The sequence below is a fragment of the Triticum urartu genome, chromosome 4 (assembly GCF_003073215.2).
Source record: "Triticum urartu cultivar G1812 chromosome 4, Tu2.1, whole genome shotgun sequence".
In the NCBI taxonomy this organism is placed as follows: domain Eukaryota; kingdom Viridiplantae; phylum Streptophyta; class Magnoliopsida; order Poales; family Poaceae; genus Triticum; species Triticum urartu.
Genome location: NC_053025.1, coordinates 38,520,776 through 38,537,405, shown reverse-complemented (window position 1 = coordinate 38,537,405; position 16,630 = coordinate 38,520,776). Strand labels below are relative to the sequence as shown.

General features: G+C 44.3%; 1 pseudogene; it reads left to right on the top strand.

The window, feature by feature from the left end:
- Nucleotides 1–10,109: 10,109 nt before the first annotated feature.
- LOC125553481 lies at nucleotides 10,110–10,666 on the top strand (annotated as a pseudogene).
- The last annotated feature ends 5,964 nt before the right edge of the window (nucleotides 10,667–16,630 follow it).

Below are 16,630 nucleotides of genomic sequence, written 5' to 3'. Positions count from 1 at the left end.
CCGTGCCTCGTTTGGGGATGATCAGTAAGGGAGTTTTGTTAATGTTGTAGTGCTCTATCCATCCATGTCTTTGTTTGCAATTATGTAGCACCCTAGCTTGAGTCAATCGAGCTCTACTTTTGCTTCGTTGCGAATCTGGGCAGATCGTCAACTTGTTTGCGATTTTGCCGATGTTATTGTAGTTGATCCGTGCATGCTATGCCATTGTTCTTGCCATGTATAGCTTGTATTTTGTGCCTTATTTATGGGTGTATGCTTTTGTTGCCATTACTTCCAACGTGGTGAGTGCATCGAGCTCGTAAACATGCCTTCGTGAGTTATATTTCAGCATGTCCCAGTTTTCACTAAGTCTGAAAACTGATTATGTTTTTGCTATGTTCGTGTGCTTGTTAGTATATTTTGTGATCCCTTTTGGCTCAAGGTCACTAAGGGACTTTTGTTAAGCTTGTTGCGTATCTCCATGCCATGTCTTTCTTTGTCATGTTCAGGTTCTGTAGCATGTTGTTTTGTTGCTCCGAAGAGGGCTATATGATCTGAAATTTCGGACAAGTGTTAATTTCACTAAGTCTGAAATCTGTTTTGCATTTGCGTTTTTGCCATGCTTGTTTGGACCTGTTAATGGATGAATTGGCCGTAGCTCAGTGCTAGACTTTTGTTAAGCATCTTGTGTGAATCCCTTACATGTATTTTGTTGTCATGTTTGGGTGCTGTAGCATGTCCATTTCATTGTATTTAGATGCCTACTTGATGTAAATCGCAGACCGGTGTCATTTTTGAATCGCTTGCCATTTCCGAACCGTAACTCCGATTCCGGCGTTCTTTATATTGTTTTCAAGCGATTTCATCTCATCTTTCCAGTGGAACCCTTGGAATTCCAATTTGAGGCCAGGTTCATGCATTTACTGTCATATCTTGCATTTTGCATCCAGCATCGCATCCCGCATAGCATATCACCTTTGCATCGTGTTGTTTGAGTTTGCACATGGTTGATTGTGTCCTTGTTGCTTGTTTGTCTTGTTTGGGTAGAGACGGGAGACGAGTTCACTAATGAGGAGCCCGTTGAGTTTGCTCTTGAGGATCTAGTCAACTCTGACAACTGTGCAGGCAAGATGATCATACCCTCGAAATCACTACTATCTTTGCTATGCTAGCTTGCTCGCTCTTTTGCTATGCCATTGCTCCGATGCCTACCACTTGCTTGAAAGCCTCCCAAATTGCCATGTCAAACCTCTAACCCACCATTGTCCTAGCAAACTGTTGATTGGCTATGTTACCGCTTTGCTCAGCCCCTCTTATAGCGTTGCTAGTTGCAGGTGAAGATTGGAGGCCGTTCCTTGTTGGAACATTTACTTACTTGTTGGGATATCATTATATTGCTATGTTATCTTAATGCATCTATATACTTGGTAAAGGGTGGAAGGCTCGGCCTCTCGCCTAGTGTTTTGTTCCACTCTTGCCGCCCTAGTTTCCGTCATATCGGTGTTATGTTCCTGGATTTTGCGTTCCTCACGCGGTTGGGTTATAATGGGAACCCCTTGATAGTTCGCCTTGATTAAAGCTTTTCCAGCAATGCCCAACCTTGGTCTTACCATTTGCCACCTAGCCTCTTTTTCCTTCGGGTTTCCGGAGCCCAAGGGTCATCTTATTTTAACCCCCCCCCCCCCGGGCCAGTGCTCCTCTGAGTGTTGGTCCGACCGAGTAGACTGCGGGGCCACCTCGGGGCAACTTGAGGGTTGGTTTTACTCGTAGGATGTCTCATCTGAGTGTGCCCTGAGAAAGAGATATGTGCAGCTCCTATCGGGATTTGTCGGCACATTCGGGCGGTGTTGCTGGTCTTGTTTTAACCTGTCGAAGTGTCTTGAGTTACCGAGATACCGAGTCTGATCGGAACGTCTTGGGAGGACGTCTATTCCTTCATTGACCGTGAGAGCTTGTCATGGGCTAAGTTGGGACTCCCCTGCAGGGATTGAACTTTCGAAAGCCGTGCCCACGGTTATGGGCAGATGGGAATTTGTTAATGTCCGGTTGTAGATAACTTGAACCTTAATTAATTAAAATGAATCAACTGAGTGTGTTACCATGATGGCCTCTTCTCGGCGGAGTCCGGGTAGTGGACACGGTGTTGGAGTAATGTTTGCGCAGGTTGTTCTCTAGCTTCTCACTCGTGCCTTGCCTCCTCTTCTCGCTCTCTTTTGCGAATAAGTTAGCCACCATAATTGCTAGTCGCTTGCTGCAGCTTCACTCATATTTTACCTTGCCATACCTATAAGCTTAAATAGTCTTGATCGCGAGGGTGCGAGATTGCTGAGTCCCTGTGGCTCACAGATTATTGTATCACCAGATGCAGGGCCTGATGTTTCCGCTCCAGGAGACGCGTACGAGCTCAAGTGGGAGTTCGACAAAGGCTCTCAACAATACTATGTTTCCTTTCCCAACGATCAGTAGTGGTGCCCAGTTGGGGGTGATTGGGACCGTGTCGCATGTTGGGTTCTCTTTTATTTTGGCGCCGTAGTCGGGCCATGAGTGTTTGGATGATGTAATGTTATTTATGTACTTGATTGACGTGGCGAGTGTAAGCCAACTATGTTATCTCCCCTTTATTATTTATATTACATGGGATGATTGTGAAGATTGCCTAACTTGCGACATATGCCTTCAATGCGATTATGTCTCTAAGTCGTGCCTCGACACGTGGGAGCTGTAGTCGCATCGAGGATGTTACACAAAATGACATGATGTAGAGAGATAAATTCATGCAATATGAAATAAACCCCTGAAAGTGCTAGTGATCGACTAGAGGGGGGGTGAATAGGAGGTTTTTATGAAAGTCTTCAAAACATGGAAGTTTCGAAGACAAACGATAGAAATAAACCTATTACCATGCAGCGGAAGGTAGACTACACTAGGCAAACCATAGTCAGGTATTCAATGAAGTGAAAGCGCAATGACTAATAGCAGCTAGGCAGTAAGGATCGGGTAGGAAGATATTGTGAAGCCAATCAGAACAAGTAATCACTCAGTGAAGCCAAATGGTGATGGAATCGTACAATGACTTCACAAGGACCAACAGTAAGTAAAGGGAAGGGAAGGATGAAACCAGTGACTCGTTGAAGACAATGATTTGTTGGACCAGTTCCAGTTGCTGTGACAATTGTACGTCTGGTTAGGGAGGCTGAGATTCAACTCAGAAGACCTCGTCTTCACCTTATTCCCCTTGAGCTAAGGACACCCAGTCCTCGCCCAATCACTCTGGTAAGTCTTCAAGGTAGACTTCCAAACCTTCATAGACTTCGTTCACCGACGATCCACAATGACTCTTGGATGCTCAGAACGCGACGCCTAACCGGCTGGAGGATTCACATTCCTCAAGTGTAATAAGTCTTCAGATCACACAGACAGGAAGACTTAAGTGATGCCTAACACTCTTTGGCTCTGGGTGGTTAGGGCTTTATCCTCGCAAGGAATTCTCTCTCAAAGGCTTCGAGGTAGGTTGCTCTCAAACGACAAAAGCCATACTTTAACTCTGAGCAGCCAACCGTTTATGGTTGTAGGGGGTGGGCTATTTATAGCCACTAGGCAACCCGACCTGATTTGTCTGAAATGACCCTTGGTCACTAAGGAACTGACACGTGTTCCAACGGTCAGATTTCAAACACACACGGCAACTTTACTTGGGCTACAAGCAAAGCTGACATATCCAACTCTGGACAAGATTTGCTTGCATAGTCTTCACTCGAAGACATAGGATTTTGGTTAAGCATCACTTCAGTCATTCTGACTGGTTCTCCTAGACTCCACTTAACAGTACGGTGGTTCCTATGACTCAACAAAGAATAAAAAGAACGACGAAAGAACTAAGTCTTCGCGCTCCATAGTCTTCATGCGATGTCTTCTCTTGTCATAGTCTTCAATGTGAATGTCTTCACATACCACCTTTGTCTTCAATGTCTTCTTACATTTTTAGGGGTCATCTCTGGTAGAAAAACCGAATCAATGAAGGACTTCTACCTGTGTTATCCTGCAATTCTCACAAACACATTAGTCCCTCAACTAGGTTTGTCGTCAATACTCCAAAACCAACTAGGGGTGGCACTAGATGCACTTACAATCTCCCCCTTTTTGGTGATTGATGACGAACTAGTTGAAGTTTTCAGCGGGGAATATAATATGTGAAATTGTAAAGGATAGGGAATTGTCTACATAAGTTGCAAGGGCTCCACCTGACGATGTGCATATAAGTAATTTGCTTTTGGAATGCAAATGCACATGGCAGGTTGTACTTGTGGAGATCCTCTTCAACTTATGATGAAAATTCATCATGCACGAAAAGTATGTGAAGATAATGACATGCATAATGAAAAATGGACGTCTGCAAAATGATCTAAGTGGGGAATTTATCGTCGCACATGCGGAATTTATCATCGCATCACAGAATAGCAAATAAGTAGCAAACGACCATCGAGTTTAAGTGTTACAACTCAAAGAACCAAATGTATCAAAATGAGAGTTGTAAACACTAGGCAAAACATAAAGCAACTGCCCATATGGACCCGCTTGAAGACTATCAAACTCATATGTTTCTCCCCCTTTTGTCAGTAAGGACCAAAAAGGTTTGAAGACATAGAGCATCTACTCGTTCCCATGAGGAGTAGGTGAAGCAGCAAGGTCGTCGGTGTTGTTAGGCGGTGCAGACGAACTCGGGGCAGTGTCGATGCATGCAGAAGTAGGGGGCGGTGAAGTAGCATCGTCTTCGTCATCGATCACTCTGGCATTCACAGTTGCCGCGGAGGAAGAGAACTCAGAGTCTTCAAGAGACGGAGTTCATCGCAGCACAGTCCTTCTTGGAGGTGTTGAGTCAAACTTGAAGCATTCAGAGAAGCCATCCTCTTGAAGATCATCTTCAGAACACATAAGCGTCAGCCCTTTCCATGTACGCCGACAGGTTTCATGGGCAACAAAGGCATTCTTGGTGGCAAGATTGCGAATCCTGTTTACGTCCACCAAGAGGCTTTGCATTTGGCACTTCAGCCAGTCATGATGTCTATCATGTTTCTGATGAAGGGCAACCAGAAGCTCTCGGTCATTGAGAACACGGGATCGCTTCTTGGGCCGTTGGGCAATGGTGCTGTCAGTGGCTTCAGTGAGGGCATGGTGAGGTGCACGTGTAGTGCCAGCCAGAGGATAAACACGAGAGACTGCTTGAACTCCTTTAATGTTTTGAGAGAAGCTTTGATGCTCAGCATTCTGAAGACTAAGAGGCTCCTTGGCAGGCTCTAGATAGATGGCTTCAACTGACATATCAATGTCAGGCAGAAAGATCCGATGATTGCGAGCAGATGGCTGATAGGTGACAGCTGAGTGTAGTTTGATCAGCCGCATTATCCATGGAGTGTAAAACTTCAAGCCAAAAAGATCAGATCCTGATGCAGCAAGTTAACGGATGAAGAAGTCTTGTGCATTAATGCATTTGCCGTGAAGAATATGAAAGACCAAAGTCTTCATTGCACCTTCCAGCTTTGCATGTGGAGAATGTCCTTTGATGGGCCAAAGAGTTTGCCTTATAATGTGATAGATAGTGCGTGGCAGATACTCAAGGTCTTCAACAAAGAACTCCTTAGGATATGTAGCATCTGGAGGCAAAGGCTTCATCATGCTAAGCATCTGACTCATGTTTGGTTCAGGCTTCTGAAAGATGCTCTCCATGGCTGCACTGTGAAGCTGACAACCAGGTTCATAAAGATCTCCTGGAGTGGGCAGACCAGTGAGCTCAATGATATCAAAGGCTTTGGCTTCGTGATGAACATGGCCGGTCATCCACTCAAGGACCCACGTCTTCGGATCTCTGTTGTAGCCACGAATATGAAGAGTGGCATAGAATTGGAGCAGCAATTCTTCATTCCAGTGCTCCTTGTCGGTGACGAATGGCAACAATCCAGACTCTTTGAAGCAATCCAGAGCTTCTTCCAAGCAAGGCAGACCAGTTATGGCTTCAGTGTCAAGACGCATATGTGGGAAAATGCGACCTTGATTGTACAGAATGCATGAGTAATAACTTTGCTGCTGATAGCTCCAGAACCGATCAGAAGATATTCTTCCCCTTGAGTAGGGGTTCTTGGCGCTATTGAAGAAGGTGTTGTGTGCTTTGAAGCCGTTGACATTAAAAGATCCGGGTGCCGATGCAGGACCTGGAAACCTGGGCAACCTTGGCATTGGCTTCTGTACCTGAGGCCTGTGCTCAATGTGATAGTCAAACTGAGGACCAGCAACAGGTGGAGGAGTCAGAAGAGGCCATTTGACAGTGAGAAGTTGGCCATAGTTGAATGCTTGCTCGATAGTGTGTGGCCTTGGTGGCAGAACGGGAGCAGTGGCATCAACAGAGGCGTCAGGCTGCACATCTATTGCAGTTGCATCATTGGCTTCATTGGCCTCTGGCACATTGGTTGGTGCAGGCTCCACATTTGCTTCAGCCATGACTACGTCATTGGCTTCATTTGTGTTGGTGGTGGCAGCCTCAAGATTCTCAACCTCCACTTGATGAGCTGGAGGGTCGGGCACAGACACGTTCACTTCAGGAACAGCTTCTTCAGAGTTTGGGGGTGTAGGGACACGATCTTCTTCTTGTTTGTCATCGGCTGATGCAGCCGGATTGTCTTCAGCACCTTTGGCTTCAGACTCAGAGACAGTCACAGTAGGAGTGGCATCTGGAAACACTTGACGTGCAACAGATTGGTGGTGCACTTCTCCTTCTGGAACGCTCGGAAGAGGGACTTGAGACCTCGGTCCTTTGCGAAGCCTGCGTAGCACTGGCGACGCCTGTGGAGATGGAGTTGGCTGGGCCTCAAAGTCATCCTCTTCTTGCACTGATGGGGTTGCTTGGGGAGAGCTTGGAGTGTCTTGTCTCTGTGGGTGATCAGCCCACGATGCATCCTGAGCAGTTGGCGTCAGAGGACGACCAATGCTGATGAGTTTGCTGTGCGTAAGCACAGGCGATGATACCAGTTGGTGCTCGATCTGAGGAAGGACTTCATCATCTTCAACATTGTCATGATGACCAATGTCTTCAGCAGCGGTGGGGTCAACTGCTAGAATGTCTTCAGCATCAGGAGCTTCTGTGGAAGCAGGCTCATGAACAATTAGTTGGCGCTCATGGTGTTCAGATGCAGGGCAAACCATTGAGATAGGTTCAACAACTAAGGGCTCTGTGGGAGCAGCCCGATCCTTCTTGGTTTTGCGCTTCTTCTTAGAGGGAGCGACATCAGAAGCTTCAGGATTTTTCCTTTTTCTGGCTTCAGCCTCGGCAGTCCTTATCTTCTTTAGTTCTGAAGCGGTTGACCTGACCTTTGGCTTCGAGCCAGTCATGCTGCTTGGGAAGACTATGCGAGGTTCTTCCTGCCTTGAAGGTGCAGATTGGTCAGTTGAGGGCTTCTTCTTCTTTGGAGCCATTCTTGGGTCAATGCCAGGACGACCAAGAGCCTTGCGCTTCTCAGCCTCATTGTAGGCTTGCACACACTTGTCAGCCAGGCTCTTCATGCGCTCACGAGAACCTTTAGCTTCTTCACGCTTCTTGAGGAAGGCTTCCTTGAGCTCGTGCAGCATAATCTTGAAGTTTTTCACATCTTGCACGCTGAGCTTGGCCATGTGCTTCTTGAACTGAGCTTTCTCAAAGTCGATCTTTTGCTTCAGTTCAACGATGCGCTGAGCTAGAGCTAGCTCTGAAGAAATGGCGCCAGTGAAGGCGACACTGAGGCCAATTGGAAGTTGCAGATCTGCAAAGCTGAGGTTGGGCGTGTCAAACCACTCATCAATGAAGTTATGGATGATTGCCACATCAAAGAGAGGCAAATCATTGAAGATCTCTGCTTCCTCCTTGCTCTTGATCAGTTGCTCAAGAGCGTCATCTGCAAGCTCTTCATCGCTGGACAGATCAATGACGTCATTGCGCAGAATAGCAGCAGCAGTCAGTGCCTGATCAGTATTCTTTCTCATCTCAGCCTTCTTGGAGATACGTGAGAGATCTTCAGACTGCACACTGTCTTCAAGAGGTGCAGTAGACAGTGGCTTCGCCCGTAAGATTTTTGGTGCTGAGGCAGACTTTGAAGCTTTAGCCTTCTTCTGCTTCTGCGGCTTCGGTGGTGCAGGTGCTTCGTCAGATTCAGCATCATCTGCAGGTTGAGCCACGACTGCCCCTTGAACCATAATATGAGTGATGAGACCTTCTAGGTTGTAGAAGGGCCCAACCAGATTGGGTTCAACTTCTCGTGTGCCATCAGCACGTGGCGCAGAGGGGCCTGGGTTGAAGTCTAATCCCAATGACTTCTTGTTTTCCTTGGCAGAGTTCTGTGCAAACTGATAGTTGCGCTTGAAGAGATTGTCTTCGCGACACCATAACAGAGAGGATGGGTCGGCATTAGCAGGCTGAGGTCCACGAAGCATGCATGGGTAAAAGCCTTGAGCAATAGCTTCGGACTGTGATTTGGGTTGAAGACCTTTGTATATGATATCTCCCCATGGTCCCTTGATGGCACTCTTCTCAGCATATTCGTCGGTGACGAATCTGTACTTGAACCATTCCTCTGCCCAATGTCTTCGAATCCATTGGATTTGGTTCTTGCGTTCTCCATAGGTTTCTTCTGGATCTGACTTGTATTGCTCATATAGATCTGGTAGCAGGTCCTTAGCAGTGTTTCCACGGTGATGTCTGCCTCCCTTCCTTGTAGATTTCTCTGTAGCCATGAACTTCAAACTGAATGGCTTCAACATGTTCAAAGGTTTCAGAGGCTTCCTCCTGCGGGTCAAACAGGAACTGGCTTCGGGAGAATTTATATGATGCTGTAACAATTCTGCAAATGAATGCAGACTATGAGAACCAAGGGATTCTCCCACGGACATGTACCTGTGACAGCATTAAGGTGCGAGGGAAGGGGAAGAGGTCATATGCATTCTCAGAAGATTTTGAAGATAAATCAGTTTAGAAGACATTGACCTCATCATGCAAAGGCATTCACTCATAGATAAAGAGTTGGTTCCAGATTTGTACGAATCCACGGATCAGTACAAGTGAGGAATCTAACTACTTTGTGAAGCATAAGTGAACATACTAGGCATATTATGAGATGCAGTATGAAATAGATCCAACTTGTGTGAATAGAAACTTCTTGTGGCAGAAAGTGATGAATCTATAGGATCAAAGGGGCCGTAAAAAGGAAGTTTTATTTACCACACGAAGAACTGCTAGACGGAGTGGAAGAGGAGGCCGAGCAGTTCGATCGTCCGTGCCCTAACTTGGCGACGGAGGACACCTACGGCGGCGGCGGAGAAGACGATGTCCGCGGCCGGCGTGAAGACGGCGTCGGAGAGGTCGCGGCAGCTAAGCGCTTCGTCGCCGGTGTCGTCGAGGGCTAGCGGTGGCGCTAGGGTTTGTGCGAGAGTGGAAGAAAGGATAATGACTGTGGTGAGGCGTGTATTTATAGGGACAGGGACGGCACAGTGTTATTACACAGGTGCCCCCGACGATTCACATCTGAAGAACATGTGGCCATCATGCAACATATCGAAGGTTGTTCCACGTTCCCACACACGTCTGGATTGTCGGGTGGTCGTTCCTACTTCTCCGGGTTTCAAGTGAAGGAATTAGCATTGAAAATGGACTTAATGTTTGTCTCTGTATCTTCTGCTGACAAGGACGCAGAGAAGACATTCGACAGTTTCAAGAGAATGCATATGATTTGGACAGATAGAGTTTGAGATAGAAAGCATAGAGAGGTTAGGATCCGATCACATTCACTTAGTTCAAAAGATTCAACAAGAAGACATAGCTATAAGTGAATGCTGTAGAGGACAGAACACTAGTATATATATACATCTAGGCTATTCTGTTATGCGTAACAGAATATTATTCTGTTACCCTACTTGAACTGATGGTTTCAGACGGTTGTACTGATGATTTTCATCTCATTGAACTCTGAGCTATTTTTCTCTACAAGAGCGCGCACGACATGGCGTGGGCGAGAAGCGGAAGGAGCAGGGCGCCTCTTGCATTGCGGCCCTTGCGCACACGCGGTAGAGTGGCGGTACAAGTCCACACGCAGGCGGCGATGGGAGCATGAGAGAATGCAGGGGAAGCAGAGAAGCACGCGTCCATGGCAGCAGGGGACTTGGCGCAGCAACGGCGAACCGAGCGGAAAAGAGAAGAGCTCGATCACGTCGTACGTCGCTCGGCCGATCGAGATGTACCAGGCGATCCCCTACAGCGCCGGCCGGCTGCCGGCGTGCCTGCAGCAGTCCGAGCAGGCCGAGGGCGTGGCCGGCCAGGAGGGCGGGCTCGCGGCTCGCCGACATGGCGGCGAGGGGCGACGGCGGGGAGGTGGTGAGGAGGGCGGTGGCAGAGAGCCTGGTGCTGGTGGTGGGGAGGCGCGGGTGCTACCTCAGCCACGTGGTGAAGCAGCTGTTGCAGGGGCTCGGGGTGAACCCCGCCATGCACGAGGTCACCGAGGAGGCCGAGCTCGCTGCAGCGGTGGCCGGGAACGCTGGAGGCAAGGCCGTTGTCGCGCTGCTGGCGGTGTTCGTTGGTGGGAGGAACCTTGGCGGGATCGATCGGCTCACGGCCGTGCACATCTCCGGAGAGCTCATGCCCATACTCAAGGACGCCGGCACGCTCTGGCTCTGAGTCTCTGACTCTGAGCAAAACCAAAGATGCATTCGGGACGGGGTACTACGGACGTACGAACAACCATTTGATCATGAGTTAAACTTCTTTTCAATTCTCTTTTTGACTCTTGATGAGATTATGTGAGTTACTACTGCTCGATCTTCAGTCCCTCTTGATTGGGATCAATAATGGAGTACCAGCTTAGCTATAGTTAGGCCTAAATTCTTTTGATTAGGGTAGGAAAAATTAGGAACTATTGTGCCATCTCGTGCTTATTTTCGACCACACGCTTGTAAATACATGGATGAGTGAAGAGGGGTGTACTATTTAGCACTGTATAAATCATGTTCCTTTCATCTTGCACATTAGTTTTCTAGATGCCAATCCATTTTGTCTTTGAAGGTTTCTTCTAGCAGGCTTATCATGTTATCACGAAATGGCACTATGTTGGATATTTGTAATCCATGAAGGGGTGCTTGTTTGTTGCAGCTGATTTCCCTCTCTCTTCTTCTATAGTACTCCTATTTATCATAGATTAATTTTAAATTCTTCTGAAAATAGATGACTCAAACTGATCTCCAATTTTTGGGTTTGTACTGAGCGGTTTTCATATACTAGACTTTACTCTGTTTTTTCCGTAAGATTTTCCTCGTACTTTCCAACGATCTATGGTATCATTGTCCCCGAACTTGCATGATTTATATAGTTGAACTGAATGACATTTTTTTCAAAAAGAAAATATTTATTTGCAACGGTGTTTTGGACTTCTCTCATTTTACGACCTAAACATTTATCATTTGAATTTTCATATAGGGTTTTCTTTCCGCTTGAGCTTTTTTCGCGTCCCAAGCATGGTGCCGGGGCATGGTGCGTGTTATAGGGTTTTCTTTTGAACTCCCATTGTAGTAATACATGGACTTATGAGATGATAGTAATTCTTGGACTAGCACACGACGGTAGAGCACACACGATAAACATTCTGAAGTCGTCTAAGCTACAACATTTGGGGCGCGAGCAACAACGGCGGCGCTCGCGGCGGCACTCGTACTAATCTATGTGTGTGTTTGTACAGAGGAGGTATTTTTTCATAGAGTAATTTTGAATGGTTCTGAAAAAAGTACTTGAACTGATGCCCGTATGGGTTTGTACTGAGGGTGTTTTCGCATACTAGACTTCACTTTTTTTGGTATGGATTTTCCTTGCAACTTTTCAATGGTTTACGGTTTTCATAGTCCTCGAACTTGTGTGGATTATATCATTATCATTGAAATGAATGCTATTTTTTGAAAAGAAAATGTTTTGTGTTTTTTTAACTCAATTTTTTTGCTACGATGTTTTGGACTTCTCGCGTTTTGCGACTTCAACTTTTACCATTTAAATTTTCATGGGTTTTTTATTTTGTTTGAGCTTTTTCCCAAACTTATCTGAGACTTCGTGTTTGAACATACAACCGATGAGACTAGATCAAACATTTTGATGGAAACAGTAGTTCAAACATTAAAAAGTGCAGAAACGGTAGAAAATTTTAGTTCAGTTACTCTTGCTCAATCACAATCGGGCAGGCCCTGCTCCACACCACCTACCAAGACAGAAACGCTACACCAAACATGTGTTGGACTTACGTAGAGGAAACTGGCATATAGTGCAAAAGAAATGAGACACGTCACAATGTTATAACCGATGAGACTAGATCAACCACAAAGAAGTGTAGCCATGTTCTTGGCAAACCAAACCAAATCGTCTCAGGTTTCGATTATCTAACATGAACTAAAGATATCCGGAACACACACGATGTCTGCAAAAGCTTCATCAGAAGCAAACTCACAGCAGGTTCCCATGAGTCTGAATTAACAAGGGTGGCATGGCACCAAGTTACTGCACCAGCTTAATTCCTATGTACTACATACTGTACTTAGCAGTGGTGGTGCCACTAGCGGCGGAGGTGATGTTATCTATGATGCAAAGATGACACTCTCAGGACCTCCTCTTCCTCTTCTTCTTGTCCTTGGACTTGGTGCATGCGTTCTTGAGCTGCAATGGAACACAACACCGTCAGCCATCTCAATGGATCACATCATATAAAAATAAATCGAATTTTAGCAACCATGGGTGGAGGATGAGTAGTCAGCCAAGGTGGCTAGGGTGCTTACCCCGATGATGAGGACATGATGAGGAAAATGGCGAAACTGGTGAAGAGGGTGAGTGTGTGCTTGATGTAGCCCATGACGCCGCGACGCGCCCTCTCGATGATCTCCTTCATGTCATATACCATGTTGAACTTGTGGAGTTCCGATTTTTGAACCTTCCCAGTAGTAATACATGTACTGGGCGGTACAAGATTGTTGAGCAGCTGACCCACAGAAACAAAAAACACTCCTGGAGTGCACACGCAAAATCATTTACAAAAATAGTAGTAGCAAGAAGCAATAAATAGCCACACATACACGTGTTTTTAGAGTGAAGCAACGGAGAGGCAAAGGTGTACGCAGCATAAACTTCATCCTGTTTTATGATGAGCACATCCACGATGCATCCTGTTTTATGTTAACCAAGTGAAAGTACGGTGCTCATTCTGAAGCATAACCACAAGCACTTGTTTCTATTATATGAAGATGGAAACACAAAGGAAATCGGACTCACCATCAGAAGTAGATGAACTGAAAAGCGTACAAAATATGAACTTGTGCATACAAAAGACGAACTGAATCACCATCTCTGTACTGAACTTATGTATCTATACAATGCAATCCTATTATTATATCTTGTCAAAAATCTAAAATTAAAATTTGAACTTATCGAACATGCACATGGAACGGACAACAATTCACATAAATACTGTGTTACTTCCCTAGATGCTTCTACAATCACGGGAAATACAAGTCTACCCACACCACTATCCCAACCAAAATTGAAACTTGCATTCACAGGTTGTTGTGGAGTTTTCAACTTGTAACAGCTAAAACACTTTAGCCATAGTGTAACATCAAACCTTAAGAAAAAATGCCAGTTCTCATTGGGCATATGAACAATCAATCACCTTCTCTGCATCAATGGAAAATCATAGTTCATTACAAGAAATCAAATTAGCAATCAATTTTTGTTGGTGAGAGATAAGAGAGAGGAGATACGAATGGGGAGTTCAACCCCGCTACTACATCCTCCTCGGCAGAGGCACGCAGCGAGGATGCCACCTCGTTGCTATGCTTACAGGAAAACTGATTGTTGAAGTGCAGCAACAAGTTATTTGCCACATGGACAAAGAATTTTCTTCGGGTTTTATTTTGAAATTGCCTGGAAGTAATACTTGTACTCTAGTCCCAGTACAAGTATCATGCCTATAATTTGTAAACAAAGAAAGATGCAGAATTTACAAATGAAAAGATTAAAATAAAAGTTGAAACAACAGAGAAACTATGAAGCAAATAGCATGAGTGATCTTCTAGTTGAAGCACTATATTTTACTAATATTTTTTTGTTAGTGAACTTTTGTAATTTAGGTACTAGAACCCACTGATGTTATTTACTCTTCGTTTTTTGAAGGCATTTTTCAGTACATGTTGAATTCTTTTTTAAACACACCCACAGTTGAAATGGATTAGTACATGCAGAAAATATCAGTTTTCATAAGCAAAACTTGCACTGAATTAGTTAAACTCTGAATATGTTGAGAGAACATTAGAGTCTCATGCTACTCTAGGCCACACACCGAACCAAGCTTTTCAGCATGATGCATCTTCTCATATGGAATGTATATACGGAACCAAAACAATTTCTTATAACACTTCTTAGACCATTCGCTTCAAGCTTTAGAAGAAAAACTTTGGGGGGTTGGGAGAACAGAAGATGAATTTCTAAACTACATTTCTCTGCACTGAATTCCTATCAGATGTTGAACTTTCTAACCTGCAGTTGCCCAGAAGCCGTCCCAAATTCTGCTTGGACTAATGTCCGTGTTCCACTTGGACGGCTGCCAGTCACCATGGTGGACAAGCTCATGGCCAAGTGCGGCCAAGGCGACCACCGGGAACTATAGGTGCTTGTGCAGCAACACATTTTTTCCCGGCTTCTTGACTCCCTGCCCAATTTTCCTGAGAAGCAAGATAGACAAGAGATAAATTCTTCTCTCTTACAGCTGAAAAATTAAACGCATCAAAAAAATCACATTTTTTTTATGCTCTCAACCTCCTGCATATATATTTAAACTGATGGTTTTCTCTCATTGAACATTCTACCTTGCAAGTCTGAACTATGCGAACTTTATTCTAGCCAAACTATTACAAATTTTCTATACAGCGAACTACCGTACAATATAAAACTGATTTTTTTTACACGCACATTGCACTGATTCATCTTTCCTTTATGAACTGATGATAAAATATATACTGGGCTGCTACACCAGCAGCAAATTTAGGAATACATGACATTTTTTGGATAGCAATCTAACAAGTGTTATAGCAAAGCAGGGAACAAGTACACGTTTTGAACTGCTCATGGACACGCATCAAGCAAAAAGTACAAACCAATTCTGGTTCACTAAAACATGAGTTAATTTTCAATATAGATTCACTAAAACGGCTTCTGATTTTTTTTAAACATCTAGCTTCTTCTTTTTTTACAATTTGAACTCACTTGTTTTTTCTGTATTTTAGCAACACAAAATGAAGCAGTAAACAAGAGATGGGACGGGGTGAGTACCTGTCGGTGCCGGCAGAGAAGCGAAGTGGTCTTGCCAGCGAACATGGTGCTAACAATGATGTGAATCACGCCAAGTTGGAATGTACTGCAGACATTAAAATAGAATAAACAGAGAATATGTTGAACAAATCATGACACCCTTAAGAACCTTAGGCCTAGTTAGATAGATATCACAATGCAATAGTGGTATACAAATAGTGAACATTTCAGTTAATAACGTGAGTGCACCATCAGGTTTCAGTGACCACACCCCCTATCTTTAACTTACTTTTGTTTCTGAACCACATTCTGGTACGTGTTTCTCAACAATGCAAGATCATTATTCACTTGCAGCTGACAAATTAACCAATGGTTGACTATAATGAAGTGCATATATAGTGAAAAGAATTAAAATGTTGATCAACTTATACTAGATTCTTTTTAAAAAAACTAACATGTACTGTTTTGCTTAGCCTGGGATGGATTGTTAGAATTTCTAAAGGCACTTAATTACCTTCAAGACTGCAAGAGTGAAGGATGCCTTTTTTCATATTTTATTTATTTATGCTACTCATTCACATAATTTTACAAATGGACCACACTTGCTGTACAAAGTACTAAATAGATTCATGTAGAAACAGTACTAAAATATTTGTGAACAAAAGGTCGTACAGAAGTTGTACTGATCCACGGAAAGATTTGCTACTGGCAAGAAAATAAATATGAAATCTATCTTGGAGATTCGACATATGTTCCATTGATTACATTCAATCATGTATGTAATGAAGAAACAAAATGCAACTCCACAATTTAGTAGTTCATGTAAAAAAACAACCAAGTTAATGTACAGTAACATCATAAGTTCAGAAATAAAATTAAAACGAGTTTTGTACTGTTTTTGCTATAACAACTAAGTTAACATACGCCATGGGGCTGGACTAGGATAGCGCTGCATATCCTGGAGTGGTGGAGAGGAAGCTCATGTCACTACCAAATCTATCAGGGTACTACAAATTCAAGGAACATAAGTAAAACCAAACTAATTTATTACAAGCACTCCTATGAAAAGAACTTAATTTATAAATTGAGGTGATCATAAACAGTGAAAACAAGAGTTTGCTACTGCTAGATTTCCAATCGCCAAACAACTTCTAGGAACGTGTGGGACTCAGACAACATGCCTGAACTGTGCACTACTAGGAAAAGGGCTACTAATGGCGCATCAGTTTTGCCTACTAATGGCGCATCACTGGTGCGCCATTAGTATCACGCCACTAGTATTTTTTACTAATGGCGCACCGGTGCGCC